Source organism: Mauremys reevesii, linkage group 8 (genome assembly GCF_016161935.1).
Source record: "Mauremys reevesii isolate NIE-2019 linkage group 8, ASM1616193v1, whole genome shotgun sequence".
In the NCBI taxonomy this organism is placed as follows: Eukaryota; Metazoa; Chordata; order Testudines; family Geoemydidae; genus Mauremys; species Mauremys reevesii.
Window position 1 is genome coordinate 59,258,461 of NC_052630.1, and position 17,689 is coordinate 59,276,149.

At 41.7% G+C, this 17,689-nt stretch overlaps 1 long non-coding RNA gene across 1 annotated transcript; it reads right to left on the reverse strand.

The window, feature by feature from the left end:
- Positions 1 to 5,207: 5,207 nt before the first annotated feature.
- Positions 5,208 to 10,021, reverse strand: LOC120369793. Its single transcript, XR_005583425.1, has 4 exons — positions 9,896 to 10,021; positions 8,206 to 8,371; positions 6,372 to 6,503; positions 5,208 to 5,368 (listed from the first exon to the last, which is right to left on the reverse strand). It is a non-coding gene; the product is annotated as an uncharacterized LOC120369793 (long non-coding RNA).
- Positions 10,022 to 17,689: the final 7,668 nt, after the last annotated feature.

Consider the following 17,689-nt stretch of genomic DNA (forward strand, 5'->3'; position numbering starts at 1 on the left):
TCCTGCTCTTACTAGCTTTGAGTTTTGCATCACTTTCTGACCTTTCTACAATTAATTATAAATTTTCTGTGCTACTCAGAAATTCTTTTTTTTTTCCCATTCAGAAACCTCTTATTGAATCAAATATTCTAGTTCTTAAATGGAGTAGATTAAGTCAGTAGGACTTTTGACTACCATGAAGTTAGCCCCTTTCATCGTGATTGCATGAGTTTTCTGAACACTTACCAGGAGAGAACTATATCCTTCGTAACAACAATCTGTAGCTGCTGAAACTGAACTGCCTTCATAGGTCCAAGTCAATGCCCGCTCAAATCAGTGGAATCCTTTCCGCATTCTGTCTCTTATGTAATGTAGAAACATATGAGGAGGCCCAAACCTATGCTAAATGACGTCCAAACAGTGGTGAGCACCCTCAACACTTTCATTTAGGGAGTTGAGGATGTCCATTAGTTCCTAGGAACTGCTTAGCATAATGTATTCCTCGGCCCTTCATGAATTTCATAGGAGAATGGGTTCAGGCACATGAACATAATTTAGGGATGGTGAATGCCAAGTAGTCTGTGTCACAGTGCATAATAAAGAGCCAAAGTGTGTGCTTGCTTAAGAAAATCTACAAAAGTATTCCTAAAATCAGATGAGGAAAATACTTTGTTACATAACATACATTTTTGTCAGTGCTCTTGACAAACTATAAAATATGATTTGTTAAAAAAAACAACCCCCTCCCCCCAAAAAACCCAACCAAACAAAAGACAACCACAACTGCAAAACAAAGCAAAAATAATTTTGCCTTTTACTCATTAAACCACTTAAGTATGTGCTTAACTTTAAGTACATGCTTAGGTCCCATTGAAGCCAGTTGGACTTGAGTATATGCTTACCGTTAAGCATGTGCATAATACTTTCCTGTATGTGGGCCTTTGAAATCACACAACAGATAATAAAGATTCCTTCAAAGATCTTTAGATGAATGTCACCCATAGAGAAGCTACCCCCCTCCCCAGCAATTAGGAGTAGCAGAGAAGATCACAAGGGAATAATTCAAGCTGAGAAAGGAGCTGGTGGAGTGTAAGGATTGAGGACATTGGACAAGGTCAATGGGGCATAGAAACATTTATCTAGGTATCTTTTTGCAATAACCAGAGTATAAATTTAATGGTGGACAGTTTACTTTGCAGAGGTCTTTATCTTATCTGCAAAGCATATCCACAGTCAGAGACTAAGGGTAGCATCACTTTTCTTTACAATGACAGTGTTTCTTGAAACTTAGTAATAAGGAGAACCTAACATGTACACTTAATAATGTAGATCCCCAGTTGGTGTAAAGCAACCTAGTTCCATTGCTTAAATAGGGGCAGACTGATTTACACCAACTGAGTATCTATTCTGTCATTTGTTTCAGGTCACTTTATATCATTATTTAAAGTGTTTTCTTTTTAAGGCTACACTCCTATTAACCATAAATGACTAAAGCTTAAATTGTCTATTACAGCATAGATTTGTCTATTAGAAATGTGCACTTGCTCTGTAATAAATGGCTTAGTGCCATTCAAATGTTTGTACTATGGTCTCTGAATGCTTCTTATCTAGCAATAAACCTCCATATGCATGCCATTTTAATGACCTGCATGCAGTGAACATGATGACATGGGTATTTAGAGATGGATAAATGGCTCAAGTAGATCAGAATTATTCTGTTCTGGAAGGCAGATAAATGAGCAATGATTAATGAACCTTAATTTTTCATGCTTAAAATAGAAAAAAAACCATGTGATTTTTTTTTAATTGAACAGCTGTATTCATGATATTTATTCATATGGAACATATTATGATCCAGAAGAATAGAGATTTTAGATAAAGATTTTGTGATTTTTTACATATTAGCAAAAGGTAAGTAAATAAGCCCTGCTTTTCGTAAGATTCCAGAGACTTGTGTGTATGCTTAAATAATAGTAATAAATAATAATAATAGTGTGTGTGTGTGTCATGGGGTGTATGTACTCCATTCTAGCCCAGCAACGAAAGGGTTAATACAGGCCCTGCCAGCCACTGTTGATTGGCAGTCTAATAGAACCTGGGTGGATAAAAGGGCTGGGAAGCAAAAGGATTGGGTGTCTAACAGAGGAGTGAGCAGGCAGGAGAGAGGCACTCCTATCAACAAACTGCTAGGGAGCTGCCAAGGGACAACACCCAAGCAAGGGACAAACAGACCAACAGGCTGAAGAGCCTGCAGATGCCTGAGGGAAGGTAGGTAGGAGCTAGGGTTTCCAATTTTGGTTGGCTGTATTCCTGGAGATTTTATCACATGACATAATCTTTAATTCCTGCAGACTCCAGGCCAATCCTAAACCCTAGTAGGAGCTCAGGGCACTGTCAGAGTCAGCAAACTCTGACTCTCCTTGTTTAGCTTGAGGGCCCCAAGCTGGAATCCATTGGAGTGGGTGGATCTGGATTCTCTTACCAACACTCCGGGCGGACCTGAGAACAGAGAGGGTTTCCAGATTTCTGGATACCATGGATGGACTGACAGCCCTCCTGTTTGGCTGGGGCTGGGAGACAGGGGGCAGGGTGGGTACTAGTGAAAAATGGCCATGCTGTTTTATTATTGAACTGTGCTTACTAAATATGTGTTTAAACTACATGTTACCTAAAGTGTGTCTGTTATGGCTACATTTCAGTATTATGACTGCATAAAAGAAAAAGGACACTATACATTAGTCTCAAAACCTACAGCAGCAGAAAATAATGGATCACATCATTAAGTGAACCAGCTTTTTATGAGAGAGTAATTGATAGGTTGCCAGGTAATGAAGAACAATTTAATGTTCAGCGCTGAATATGTTTCTCTGCATGACTTTTTCAACATACAGAAGAACTGCAGCTCTCCCACTATTTTTCTTGTCTTTTACATCAGGGTGGTTGAAGTGGAACAGGATTTGGCTCTCCCTATACTAGATTTAAATTACACCAGGCTTTAGTGAGACATTTAATTTACCATGGCAGCTTCCATGGGGATGCAGGATTTGCTCTATTGCAAACCAAGCTAGAGGCCCCTCTCTTGCCCCATCCCTCTCCTCCAAGTATCCTGTTTGATCTTCCAAGTTAGCCTACAGATATAAGGCCATCTGGATGGAGGCTGTGTGTTTCCACAGCAGATCCAGAGCCCCCTGACTCTCTCAGGAACCTGGAAGAATTGGCCCTGTGCTACCTTTAGTGGAAGATGTTCCTCAGGGAACAGTCCTCCAGTGGAACTGGGATCCTGCAGGACCCACTGCCATAATCGTGGGAGCAGGTAAAATGCACCTTGTTGCAGGCGGGATTGAGTGTGCAAAAAACCAAAATTGCAGTTATTTGCGGGAAAACACTAAATCTCTCAGCAATTTTCCAATAGTAACTATTCAGAGAATTGCCAATTATATTGTTTGAGTTAAATATTTTGTACACGGTTGAAGCAAGATTTGTTTTAGTCTTTTAGTGGTAAAAATTGTGTCTGAATTCCATTTGTATATATAATATATTAATGAACAATTGTGTGTGTGACAGCCGAGGAGGTTAGTAGAATGGCGGAATCTGTCTCTCTTGTGGGATTTGCAGGATCTAAAGTTTTGCCGGTGGGAGCGGGATAAAAATGCATGAAACAATATGGTAGTGGTGGGAGTGGGTATTGTGGGGCAGGTTTAAAAAAATAGTCCCGCACAGACTATTCCTCAAGGAAGATTATAGATTATAAAGCCAGAAGAGAAAACTGTGATAATTTAGTCAACTTTCCTGCATAACACTGGTTATAGGCCTACTGTACTGTCTGCACTAGAACATGTCTTTTAGAAGAAAACATCCAATCTTGATTTCAAAATTTCCAGTGATGGAAAATCCACCAGCACCCTTTATAAGTTGTTCTAATGGTTAATTACCCACACTGTTAAAAATATGTGCCTTATTTCTAGTCTGAATCTGTCCAGCTTCAATTTCCATACACTGGATCTTGTTATACCTTTCTCTGCTAGATTGAAGAGCCCATTATTATTTTTTTGTTCCTTATGTCTTCTTTGGGGACTGTCACCTTGTTGTGGTGAGCGGGCTTGCGTGCTCCAATGAACCTCAGAGCTAAGTTGTCAAGCGCTTTATGTTCCTGATAGGGTCTCCCAAGGCGAACAGGTCTGAGGAGAGGTCCCAGAAAAAGAATGGTCCAATCTCCCAAGTCCTCAACAGTGGATCAGGCAGAAGAGAGTCTGATAGACACACTGAAAGCATATCTTAAGAAAACTGATGTGGACATCACAAGCTGGGAAGAGAAAGCCACCAACCACCCCCAATGGTGCCACATCCTCCAGCAGACAATGACCCGCATTGAGGCAAAGCGCCTTGCCCTTGAAACTGAAAAGAGAGAGAGGAGGAAGGAAAAATAAATAATTTTCTCTCAGCAGGCTGCTGGCCTGTGACAAAATGTCTGTACCTACTGAGGGCAGATTTGCGGTTCCATATGTAAATCTGTGGTAGAGATCATCTTTGAAATCGAGGGAACGCCAGTCAATCAATCACTTATAAATTGTGCTTAAGTCATCCCCCAACATTCTCTTTGTTAAAATAAGTAAGTGTCTCCTGTGTTCTTTGTTCATAGATGTATACATTTACAGGTGGCCAAATAGAAATGCCTATTGTTTGTTTGTTCCTAGTTTACTAAGCAATCCAGATCACTTTGAATCAGTGAACTATCGTTCTCATCATTTACCGCTCCCCATTGTTTGTGTCTTTGACAGTGATGATTTTATGCTTTCTTCTAGATCATTGATAAAAATGTTAAATAGTGTAGGGCCAAGACTTGATCCCTGCAGGACCCCACTGGAAACACACCATTTGATGATGATTCCCCATTTACAACTACATTTTGAGGCTACAAATTAGCTAGTTTTTAATGAATTTAATATGTGCCGTGTTAATTTTATATTCTAGTTTTGTAATCAAAATGTTGTGAGGTATCTAACTAAATGCCTTACAGCTATCTAATTATATTATATCAACACTGTTACCTTTATCAACTAAACTTGTAATCTCATAAAAAAGATATCAAGTTAGTTTGACGGGATCTATTTTCGATAAATCCATTATGTTTCCCTATTTTAATTCTTTATTAATACAGTCCCGTATCAGCCATCCCATTACTTTGCCTGGGATCAATGTCAGGCTGACAGGCCTATAATTACCTGGGTCATCCTGTTGACCTTTGTTAAAAACAGGCACAACATTAGCTTCCTTACAGTCTTCTGGAAGTTCCCCAGTTCTCCAAGACTTATTGAAAATCAGCATTAATGGTCCAGCAAACTCCTCAGGTGGTTCTTTTTACAACTCCTTGGATGCAAGTTTTCTGGAACTGTTGATTAAAAATGACTAACTTTAGTAGCTGTTTTTTTTACATTCTCCTGAGATGTAGTAATAGAATGGAAAGTCTTATCATTACCATATGATGTGATTATATCATCTGTTTTTTCACCAATTACAGAATGGAAATATGTATTGAACACTTCCACCTTTTCTGCATTATTATTGATAATTCTACCATTTACATCTTTTAATGAACCAATAACTTTGGTAATACTGTGAGTACTCATTCAATTAGAAAATGTACTTGTTTGTCTCTTACATTACTGTTCTGCCATATTTTAACAGGCTTTGTGTGTGTGTCTTTTTCTTTGGTATTATTTTGCAGGGAAGGCATATTGTGCAGGAGTGATTATAACTGGCCATTGAGGATATTGTGTCATTACACTGCAAATAATGAATATGAGCACTTGAGTTGACTACAGTTCTGTTATATATAATCAATGATAATAAATATGCAAAACTATAAAGATCATGAAGAAAAAACAAAATAGAAAAACCTTTAAAACAAGTAAAGAAGGTAATTATAGGGTCATCACAATTTTCTAAGAGTCACATATACTTGCAGTATTAAAGAAAGAGAAGATACCCTCAATCGCATCCATTCAATTTTTTGTTATGGGGTAAAAAAATCTAATGAACAATCTCCTAGGAAATTCTATAATGGATAGACACAGAAAATGCTTTAACTGTAAAAAAGGGAACATGATAATAAAGGCCCATCCTAAACCACCTAAGCCTAATAAGGGAATGAGAGAGTCAGCCAGTATCTATATTAGAACTCCAGAAAATAGAGGATTGCAATTATTTAGGCTCCAAGCCTGCCAGCTGTTGTTTGCAGACACACCACTCTGCCCACACAGAACACCTCGCAGAGCCTTAGGTTTTAATAGATACAAGTTTTGCATTACTGAGGGCTGTGGAGAGTCATAATTTTGGCCATCAATCTTTTGCAAAGGTGTTCATGAAAGAGAGATTTTTATCCCTTTCCTTACCCTCAATTCTCTGAAGATCACTGTCTGAGTAAAGCAAGGACCTGATCCTGAAAACTGCTGAACACTTCCAATTTCAATTGCCGCCAACAGGATCTGCAAAGGATCAGCAACTCTCAGCATCAGGCTGCAGTACTGGAAAATGTCAATTTGAACATATTAATATTTCACTTCCCCTGGCAATTTCATATTCTGAACATAAGAGCGTAAGAATGTACATACTTCATCAGGCCAATGGACCATCTAACCCAGTATCCTGTTGTCCAGTTCCAGCTTCTGGCAATTGGAGGTTTAGGGATACCTGGAGCATGGGGTTGCACCCTGGGCTATCATGGCTATTAGTCAACGTCAATAGACTATCCTCCATGATATTATCTAATTCTTTTTTTTTGAGTCCAGTTATTATTTTGGATTTCAAAACATCCTGTGGCAATGAGTTCCACAGTTTGCCTGTATGTTGTGTGAAGATGTACTGCCTTTTGTTTATTTTAAACTTTCTACCATTTAGTTTAATTGGATGACCCCTAGATCTTGTGTTATGTGAAGGGGTAAACAACACTTGCGTCATACCATTCATGAGTTTATAGACCTCTGTCGTATCCCCCTTTGTCATCTCTTTTCCAAGCTATACTGTCCCAGTCCTTTAAATCTCTCCTTGTATGGAAGTTGTTCCATAACCCTAATCATGTTTATTGCACTTCTCTGCACCTTTTCCACATCTAATATATTTTCTTTGCGATGAGGCAACCAGAACTGCCTACACTATTCATGGAGTGTGCATACCCTGGGATTTATATAGTGACATTATCTATCCCTTTCCTAATGGTTCCTAACATTCTGTTAGCTTTTTTGACTCCCATTTCACATTGAGCAGATGTTTTCAAAAAACTGTCCACAATGAACCCTCAAGATCTCTTTTTTGAGTGGTAACACCTAATATAGACCCCATCATTTTGCATGATTATTTTTTCCAATTTGCATTACTTTGTATATAGTGACATTGAATTTCATCTGCCATTTTGTCATCCAGTCACCCAGTGTTGTGAGAGCTCTTTGCAATTCTTCACAGTCTGCTTTGGAGTTAACTATCTTGAGTAATTTTGTATAGTCTGCAAATGCTGCCAACTTCCTGAGTACCCCTTTTTCCTGATTATTTATTAATAAGTAGAACAGTACAGATTTCAGTACAGATCCTTGGGAGCCACTACATTTTACTTCTCTGTATTGTGAAAACTGATCATTTTTTCCTATGCTTTGTTTCCTATCTTTTAACCAGTTTCCAGTCCACGAGAGGACCTTCCCTCTTTTCCTATTATGGCGTAGTTTGCTTAAGCGTCCTTGTCAAAGGATTTGTGAAAGACTAAGTACACTTTATTGACTGGATCACCCTTGTCCACATGCTTGTTGACTCCCTCAAAGAATTCTAATAGTTTGGTGAGGCATGATTTCCCTTTACTAAAGCCATGTTTACTCTTCCCCAACATATGTTTGCCTGTGTTTGATAATTTTATTCTTTACTATAGTTTCAATCAATATACATGGTACTGAAGTTGGACTTATTGTCTTGTAATTGCCAGGATCACCTCTGGAGCGCCTTGGTTTGTTTTTATTTATTTATTTATTTATTTATTTATTTATTTATTTAAGGCGTTATGGTAGCTACCCTCTAGTCATCTGGTACAGCAGCTGATATATTATGTACCATATATAGTAGTTCTGCAATTTCATAATTGAATACCATCTTGTCCTGGTGACTTATTACTGTTTAATTTATGAATTTGTTCCAAGACTTCCTCTATTGACACCTCAATATGGGACAGTTCCTCAGATTTCTCACCTAAAAGAATGGCTCAGATATGTGAACCTCTCTCACATCCTCTGCAGTGAAGATCGATGCAAAACATTCATTTTAGCTTTTCTGCAATGGCTTTGTGTTCCTTGAGTGCTCCTTCAGCACCTTCAGCATCCAGTAGCTTCAATGACTGACCCCAGGCTTCTTGCTTCTGATGTAATTAAAAAAAATGTTCTTTCATTTTTCAGTCTTTGGGTAATTGCTCTTAAAATTCTTTTTGGCCTTCCTAATTATACTTGTGCACTTGATTTGTCAGAGTTAATGATAGTTTCTATTTTCCTCACTAGGATTTGACTCCATTGTTTAAAGAATGATTTTTTGCTTCTTACCACCTTCTTTTACTCTGCTTTTTAGCCATAATTACATTTTTTGGTTTTCTTACTGATTTGGGGTGGGGGCAGGGGCATAATACCTCTAGTTTGAGCCTCTGTTATGGTGTTTTAAGGTAGTCTCTATGCAGTTTGCAGCATTGTGACTGTTCCTTTTAATTCCCATTTAAGTAATTTCCTCATTTTTGTGTAGTTCCCTTTTTGAAGTTAAATGCTACTGTGGTGGGATTCTTTGGCATTTTTCTCCTTACAGCTATGTTAAATTTCATTATTTTATGGCAGCTGTTACCGAGCGGCTCAGCTATATTCACCTCTTGGACCAGATCCTGTGCTCCACTTAGAACAAAATCAAGAATTGCCTTTCCCCTTGTGGGTTCCAGGACATGCTGCTCCAAGAAGCAGTCATTTACTGTGTCTAGAAATTTTCTCTCTGCATCTCTTCTTGAGGTGATGTATACCCATTCAATATGAGAAAAGTTGAAATCCCCCATTACAGTTGCTGCCGCAGGCATGACTGGGGGAGCTCCACCGGAGCCGCGGGAACAGCGCCCCCTCCGCAGTCTTGCCTGCGGCAGGTCCGGTCGTCCGCGGCTCCGGTGGACCTCCCGCAGGCATGACTGCGGCAGGTCCACCGGCCCAGCCTGCCGCCCCCTAGATTTGGCCGCCCTAGGCAACAGCTTGGTTTGCTGGTGCCTAGAGCCGCCCCTGAGTACAACTCCCCCAAAAGCAGGCCTACTCTGTCATTCCTAGGTATTTTGTAACCTGGTATCCTATTGATTATTGCCATTCTTCCATGTTTTCATGATTTCTGTTATATCATTAAATGCCAGGCACTTCTGTTCACCCATCTAAATATTTATTTTTCTAGCATTTGTACATAAGCACTTGTACATTTGATCAATATTCAGTTGCTTGCCTTTGTGTTATATGTAAATGAGAATCTTTTATGTTTGACTGTTCCTCACAGTTGCCTATCTGTACTTTACCAACTTCTTTTCTTTCCTACATATGTGTTATATATTTACAGACTTTCAGTATAAATTTTTCAGCAACATATACAGTGTGATAACCATGAATTTCATAAGATATAAGCCTCACAGCTATATCCATTGCCTGATAAGTGGGAATCTAAGCATAGTGAAAATTCAATTCTCTAAGGGAAACCTCATCTACTTCCACCATAGCCACTCCTTTCCTAGCCTCCAATACCTGCCCTCCTTCTCCTTTAAAGGGACTAGACTCCATCTCCATCCTCTTTTTCTCTGGATTTGTTCATCTTACTTTCCAATGTCTTTTGGGCACCACAATTCATCTATTCCTACTTCCACTCCTAAAGTTATGGTAACCTTTTCTGCATCTCCCTAGTCTTCAGACTGGATGCTCATCTGCAAGAGGGTTCACCCCATAAAGTCACCACCTTCAGTCATAAAAGTGTATCTGGAAGGGGAGTAGGACAGGATTCTGGCTTCTCACACCATAGTTCAGAGGAGGCAGCAGACAACATGTTTCCGCTGCTAGGAGCTGAGATGCTCATCACAATCACTAGTGTGTTGTCACTATGGTTATCAAAGGACTTCCAGTAGTGTTTCTCAGACCCAAGCCATAAATGTACATGTTGCCCTTTGCCTGTTTTAGATTGAGCTAACAGTGTCTCGCAACTGAGGGGATGAGGCATTAACCCGCTCCTGAAATGTTGCTGTTACCTGGAAGATTTGTGGAGTACCTTCTTGATACCTCCTCTTGAAAGCCAAGGTGATAACTGACAGGTCACAAAAAACTTGAAGATGAGAAGTGGACTATAAAAGTCTTTCAGAGAAGACTCCAAAGGGCACTGAGGTCTTTCTGTAAGTATGTGGGAGGTGTAGAGGACAGGTGGTCCTTTTGGGGAAGAAAATGAAGTCCTGTGGATCTTTCTGAAAGAGGAGCCAATATCTGAAGGGGTGGGATCTGGAGACATCGTTGGTAGAAGATAACCCCACTGTGAACCCCAGGCTGGGAAGTCACAAGACAAGCATCCTCTCTTATTCCAAGATTTAGGGCTAGATATTTAAAGGTAGATAGAGAGTTAGGGTCCTAAATACCTTTAAAAATATGGCCCTTAGGCTACTGGGTTGTTGAAAATCTCCAAGTGTTTCTTTAAAATTTAACCAGAATTTAGGCCCATCATCCTGTTTAAATTGTTTCCAGTTGGTTTAGAATCTAACTTCTGGCTCCTCTGCAATTTTCTGACTCTACAGGAAGCTAATTTAGCCAGACATGTAATATTTTGCAAGTGATGTCATAAAGAGAAGTCACAGATAAACTAATTATTGGCAGATTTAAAGGATTTGTTCCGTTCAGATAAGCCCTGGAAGCTGAGATGATTCTCTAAATTTCTGATCTGCAGAGCTGGGCTGCAAACCTTTAACCATACTTGTGAGATACCAGTACTTCCTGCTTGTTATTGGGCCAAAACTACCACAGAAACTGCTTTCTTGGAATATTTCAGCAGTTGTCCTGACCAAAGCCCAATCTCAGAGAAAAGCCATAGATGAATAATACTCAAAAGTTAACCAAATTTTTTGGAAACTTAATAAAGATTTGAGCTTTGGGTGAAGGTTTAGGTGGGGAAAGAGCTTGCAAATGTCAGACAGGTTCATGCACCTCCAACAATTTTTATAGTGTTTGAAATGTCTGTATTATCCTGGACTACTCTCTGTCACTGATTTTGTGGTCGTACTGAGCTGCTAGTAAAATCATCATCTTTCTTCTGTTTGCTTACATTCCTTCTCTTTCTGACTTTGTTCTTTTCTATTTGTTTAAGGACAGTAATGAGACAAAACAATTGCTGTCATTTCTGATGATAAATATGAGTGCTGAAGTCCCAGCCTTCACTGTTGTGACATTATGGTTTATGGTGTTTCAGCACCCTCCCATCTCTCCTGATGAACAGGCCATAACAATCTTCACAGCGACAAGACTATTGAGCTCTCTCCTCCCCACAGATCAGCAAATCCTCAACATATAAAAGTAAAATAAAATCTATTTCTGAACTGATTTTTCTACTAAACTAGTCATGTTGCCAATTAGCCATAATCCATGATGTAAGACTATAAGATAATTACAGATAAATAGGGCCTTATAAGAGTTAATAATAATAATTAATAATATCAGCAAAATCATTTCTGGAATATGTTTTGTGAACATAATAGTAAAAAGGAAATTCTTCCTTGCCAATGTTTAGCTTTCTCCATAGGTGTATTAAACAGAGGCCTTTGTCACATAATAATACAAAATGACTGAAAGATTTTTGTCATTCTCACTGAAGATATACTACAGTTTTAGCCCTGCATACAGTTTTTTATATCTGGATGCTGCATGTGGTCCCTGAAATAAACAAAACTACATGATAACTCATGGCCTAAATTCTGTGTGCTGTGACAAGTTCATGCAAAGTAATGGTTGTGAAATCAGTAATTCCCAAATAGGCATTTAGTGTTAGGTACCATACAGTCCATACTGTACTTCACACATGCTGCTTGACCTTGTTCAATGCTTATAAATGTGTGATAGGACTGGCAGTAATCTGAGGGTTCACAAGCCTCCACCAACCAAGACTGAATGTTACAGAAGAGCCTCAGCCCAATGATAGACAGCCAATATGGGAGGGCTACTGTGAAGTGGCAACATTGATTGGAGGGTATAGGGTCTGAGTTGGTTCTCTATTCCTTGGTGTGAATACTTGTGTTGCAGGGAAAAAATGATACTTTTGAAAACATTTAAAAAATATATCCCTTAATGAGAGATTTGGGATTAAGGAGTATTCATTGTACTTTTGGGATTTCTAGAGTCAGCTATATTTTGTCATGGGCACAGATGTCCTTTGATCTCAGGTACATGCTTACTTACCCAAGATTTAAAAGACTAGAAGTAAGTGCAGGAACAGACTGCATCAGGTGAAAGACTAAATACCTAGTGATAGAAGAGCTATACTGTAGCCTCTGTTAGGTATGGGTGTATTTTCCCTTCTATATAATGGCCCAGGAAGGATGGTCCTTGGAGTTAAATGTGGCACTTTCAAACCCTACTGTACAAAGGGTTTGAAATGCCCCCATCAGAGTGATAAGTTTCATCTAACAGCTAGTCTTGAAAGTGAGAGACTGAAGTCAGTTATGTTGTCCTGGCTTTTTGCCACTAGCAAGTAGAGTGGTAGGTGGTTGTAGATCGGATCTAGGATCTCTCTCAAGTGAAGTGATTTCTCATTGTTCATCTAGTTTCCCTGAATAATATGTGTGCCTTTGCTATAAATTAGTGTGTTGTGTTGTGTTTGTTCTGTGCCTGTATTAGTCATTGCCCTATCTTCGATTTGTTTCCCATAACACATTTACACAGATTGTTTCAGCTGAGGTCTGTGTGGAGAGGGTTTTGTGTATCAGTCATATGAAATTAACATTTGCTTCTGGTTTTGGCCCAAAAGCAGACAGAACATGGTTGTATTGACTTAATTACATTTTGATATTTCATGTTCATTAAAGCAAAAATCAGGGAGGGATCTACAAAGTCATGTTTGTTCAAACTGAACAAAGTCTTCACCAGAATCTCTTTGATGTGAAACAGATTAGCTTTTCTCTATGCCAGGACCCATCTTCAATGAAATATTATTGTGTTCACATTCATAGTCATTAGACTCTCTGGGGAGGTTTCTTTATTTAAATCAATAATAATACAAATAAATGACAAGGAATAGAAAGGAAGGCACAGAAGAAGGTGAGAAACAGACAGTATATTATACTTGATTGGATATTTCTCTGAATTCTGATAGCAATTGTCACATGGTATGTCTACACTACGGGATTATTCTGATTTTACAGAAACCGTTTATTTAAAACAGATTGTATAAAGTTGAGTGCACGCGGCCACACTAAGCACATTAATTCAGCAGTGTGCGTCCATGTACCGAGGCTAATGTCGATTTCCGGATCATTGCACTGTGGTAGCTATCCCATAGCTATCCCATAGTTCCCGCAGTCTCCCCCACCCATTGGAATTCTGGGTTGAGATCCCAGTGCCTGATGGGGCAAAAAACATTGTCGCGGGTGGTTCTGGGTACAGCCTCACCCCTCCCTCCGTGCAAGTAGCAGACAACCGTTTCGCGCCTTTTTCCTTGGGTGAACTGTGCAAACGCCATAGCACGGCAAGCATGGACCCTGCTCAGCTCAAGACAGCAACCATGGACTTTGTAAACACCTCGCGCATTCTCGTGCAGTCAATGCTGAACCAGGACCTGCAAAACCAGTCCAGGAGGAGGCGGCTACAGCAGCGCGGCGACAAGAGTGATGACGACATGGACACAGAATTCTCTCAAACCACGGGCCCCTGCGCTTTGGAGATCATGCTGGTAATGGGGCAGGTTCTAGCCATTGAACGCCGATTTTGGGCCCGGGAAACAAGCACAGACTGGTGGGACCGCATAGTGTTGCAGGTGGGGGATGATTCCCAGTGGCTGCGAAACTTTCTCATGCATAAGGGCACTTTCATGGAACTTTGTGACTTGCTTTCCCCTGCCCTGAAATGCCAGAATACCAAGATGAGAGCAGCCCTCACAGTTGAGAAGCGAGTGGCGATAGCCCTCTGGAAGATTGCAATGCCAGACAGCTACCAGTCAGTCGAGAATAAATTTGGAGTGGGCAAATCTACTGTGGGGGCTGCTGTGATGCAAGTAGCCAAAGCAATTATTAAGCTGCTGCTACGAAAGGTTGTGACTCTGGGAAATGTCCAGGTCATAGTGGATGGCTTTGCTGCAATGGGATTCCCTACCTCTGGTGGGGCGACAGATGGAACCCATATCCCTATCTTGGCACCGGAGCACCAGGGCACCCACTACATAAACTGAAAGGGGTACTTTTCCATGGTGCTGCAAGCACTGGTTGATCACAATGGACGTTTCACCAACATCCACATGGGATGGCCGGGAAGGGTTCATGACGCTCGCATCTTCAGGAACACTACTCTTTTTAAATGGCTGCAGCAAGGGAATTACTTCCCAGACCAGAAATTAACAGTTGGGGATGTTGAAATGCCTGTAGTTATCCTGGGGGACCCAGCCTACACCTTGATGCCATGGCTCATGAAGCCATACACAGGCAGCCTGGACAGTAGTCAGGAGTTGTTCAACTACAGGCTGAGCAAGTGCAGAATGGTGGTAGAATGTGCATTTGGCCATTTAAAGGTGCGCTGGTGCACATTACTGACTCACTCAGACCTCAGCCAAACCAATGTCCCTATTGTTATTGCTGCTTGCTGTGTGCTCCACAATCTCTGTGAGAGTAAGGGGGAGACCTTTATGGCGGGGTGGGAGGCTGAGGCAAATCACCTGGCCGCTGATTACATGCAGCCAGACACCAGGGCGATTAGAAGAGCACACCAGGAAGCAGTGCACATAAGAAAAGCTTTGAAAACCAGTTTCATCATGGGCCAGGGTACGGTGTGACTGTTGTGTTTGTTTGTCCTTGATGAAGCCCCCCTCCCCCTTGATTGACTCATTCCCTGTAAGCCACCCACCCTCCCCCTTTGATTACCGCTTGCTTCCTAAGGAAATAAAATCACTCTTGTTTAAAAATCATGTATTCTTTATTAATTAATTATAAAAAGAGGGTGAGAACTGACAAGGTAGCCCGGGTGGGGTTTGGGAGGAGGATAGGAGGGAAGGAAAAGGCCACTAAAATAATTTCAAAATAATGACAGCCTTTTGGTTGGGCTGTCCACGGGGGTGGAATGGGCAGGAGCATGGAGCCTCCCCCCCACGTGTTCTTAGTCGTCTGGTGAGTGAGGAAGCTAAGGAACATGGTGAGGGGGGAGGGCAGTTATACAGGGGCTGCAGCGGTACTCTGTGATCCTGCTGCCATTCCTGAAGCTCCACCAGACGCCGGAGCATGTCCGTTTGATCATACAGCAGCCCCAGAGTTGCATCCTGACACCTCAAATCTTCCTGCCGCCACCTCTCATCTCGAGCGTCTCTCCTCTCCTCACGTTCGTCCCTCCTGTCCTCACGGTCACTAGCATCTTTCCTGTACTTTGATACGACGTCCTTCCACTCATTCAGATGAGCTCTTTCATTGCGGGTCACTTCTATAATTTCCGAGAACATTTTGTCTTGCGTCTTTTTTCCCCGCTGCCTTATCTGAGATAGCTTTCGGGATGGAGGAGGGAGACTTGAAAAATCTGCAGCTGCAGGAGGGAGGGAAAAAAGAGTGAGAAGTATTTAAAGAGATACATTTTACAGAACAATGGTTATACTCTTTCACGGTGAACAACACTATTCACCTTACATAGCACATGTGATCTCACTACAAGGTCGCATTTTGCATCTTAATATTGCGTACCTGCGGCTTTGGTGTTAGAGATCACAGATGCAGGTCCGGGCCTCAGAATTCGGCTTGCATTTGGCCATGGTAAACCATTGTCTTTCGGCTTCTGCAGCCTTCATATATCCAGCACCCTCCTTTCCCAAATAGCAAGCAAAGCCCGTTGAGTGCTGCTTCTTTCCTGTTAACGTGCAGCACCAGAACCACCTCCATCCAATTCTCTGGGATGATCGCTTTACCCCTCCCCCCACCATGTGGCTGGTATCATGGAAGATCGCTGCTAGCCACCCTCCCCCGCACCGCGTGGCTGGTAGCAGGGAAGATCCCAGCTAGCCAAACGCGAAAAAGCTCAGTGCCAATCACGCCCCCATGCCCCGCGGCTTGGCTAAATGCAGGGAAGGATTTCTTTTAAGCCACAGGCAAACAGCCCAACCATCTCTGTCCCCTTACTTAAATTCCTGAATTTCAACCAGGTTACCATGAACAATATCACTCTCCTGAGGATAACACAGCGAGATAAAGAACGGATGTTGCTTGAATGCCAGCAAACACCGGGACCATATGCAGCTAGGCTTTGTCATGCAATGATACCAGATTACTTGCTACATGCATGGCATGGTCAAGTGTCCTGCCATGGAGGACGGAATAAGGCTGCCCTGCCCAGAAACCTTCTGCAAAGGCTTTTGGAGTACCTCCAGGAGAGCTTCATGGAGATGTCCCTGGAGGATTTCCGCTCCATCCCCAGACATGTTAACAGACTTTTCCAGTAAATTTACTGGCCGCGAATGCATCCCAAGTCCTCAGGGCAAATTAATCATTAAAAAACGCTTGCTTTTAAACCATGTTTTATATTTACAAAGGTACACTCACCAGAGGTCCCTTCCATGGCTTCATTGTCTGGGATAGTGGCTTGGGAGGGCTGGGAGGGTAATTCCGTCAGGGTGAGAAAAAGCTCCTGGCTGTTGGGGAGAACAGAGTGCTGTGTGCTCTCTGCAAGCTCGTCCTCCTCTTCCTCCTCATCATCTTCCCCATCCGCAGAATCCTCAGGCATGGCTGAGATTACCACCCCCACCTCAGAATCCACGGACAGGGGTGGGGTAGTGGTGGCGGACCCCTCTAGAATTGCATGCAGCTCAGCATAGAAGCGGCATGTTTTCGGCCCTGCCCCGGACCTTCCGTTTGCTTCTTTGGTTTTCTGGTAGGCTTGTCTGAGCTCCTTAACTTTCACACGGCATTGTACTGAGTCCCTGGTGTGGCCTCTCTGCATCATGGCCTTGGAAATTTTTTCAAATGTTTTTTCATTTCGTCTTTTGGAACGGAGTTCTGTAAGCACTGAATCCTCTCCCCATACAGCGATCAGATCCAGTACCTCCCGTGCAGTCCATGCTGGAGCTCTTTTTCGATTCTCAGGAGACTGCATTGTTACCTGCGCTGATGAGCTCTATGTGGTCACCTGTGCTGGTGAGCTCTCCACGCTGGCCAAACAGGAAATGAAATTCAAAAGTTCGCAGGGCTTTTCCTGCCTACCTGGCCAGTGTAGTCGAGTTCAGATGGCTTTACAGAGCGGTCACAATGGTGTACTGTGGGATACCGCCCGGAGGGCAATACTGTCGAATTGTGGTCACACTAACCCTAATCCGACATGGCAATACCGATTTGAGCGCTACTCCCCTCGTCGGGGAGGAGTACAGAAATCGGTTTTAAGAGACCTTTATATCGATATAAAGGGCTTTGTTGTGTGGACAGGTGCAGGGTTAAATCGGTTTAATGCTGCTAAATTGGGTATAAACGCGTAGT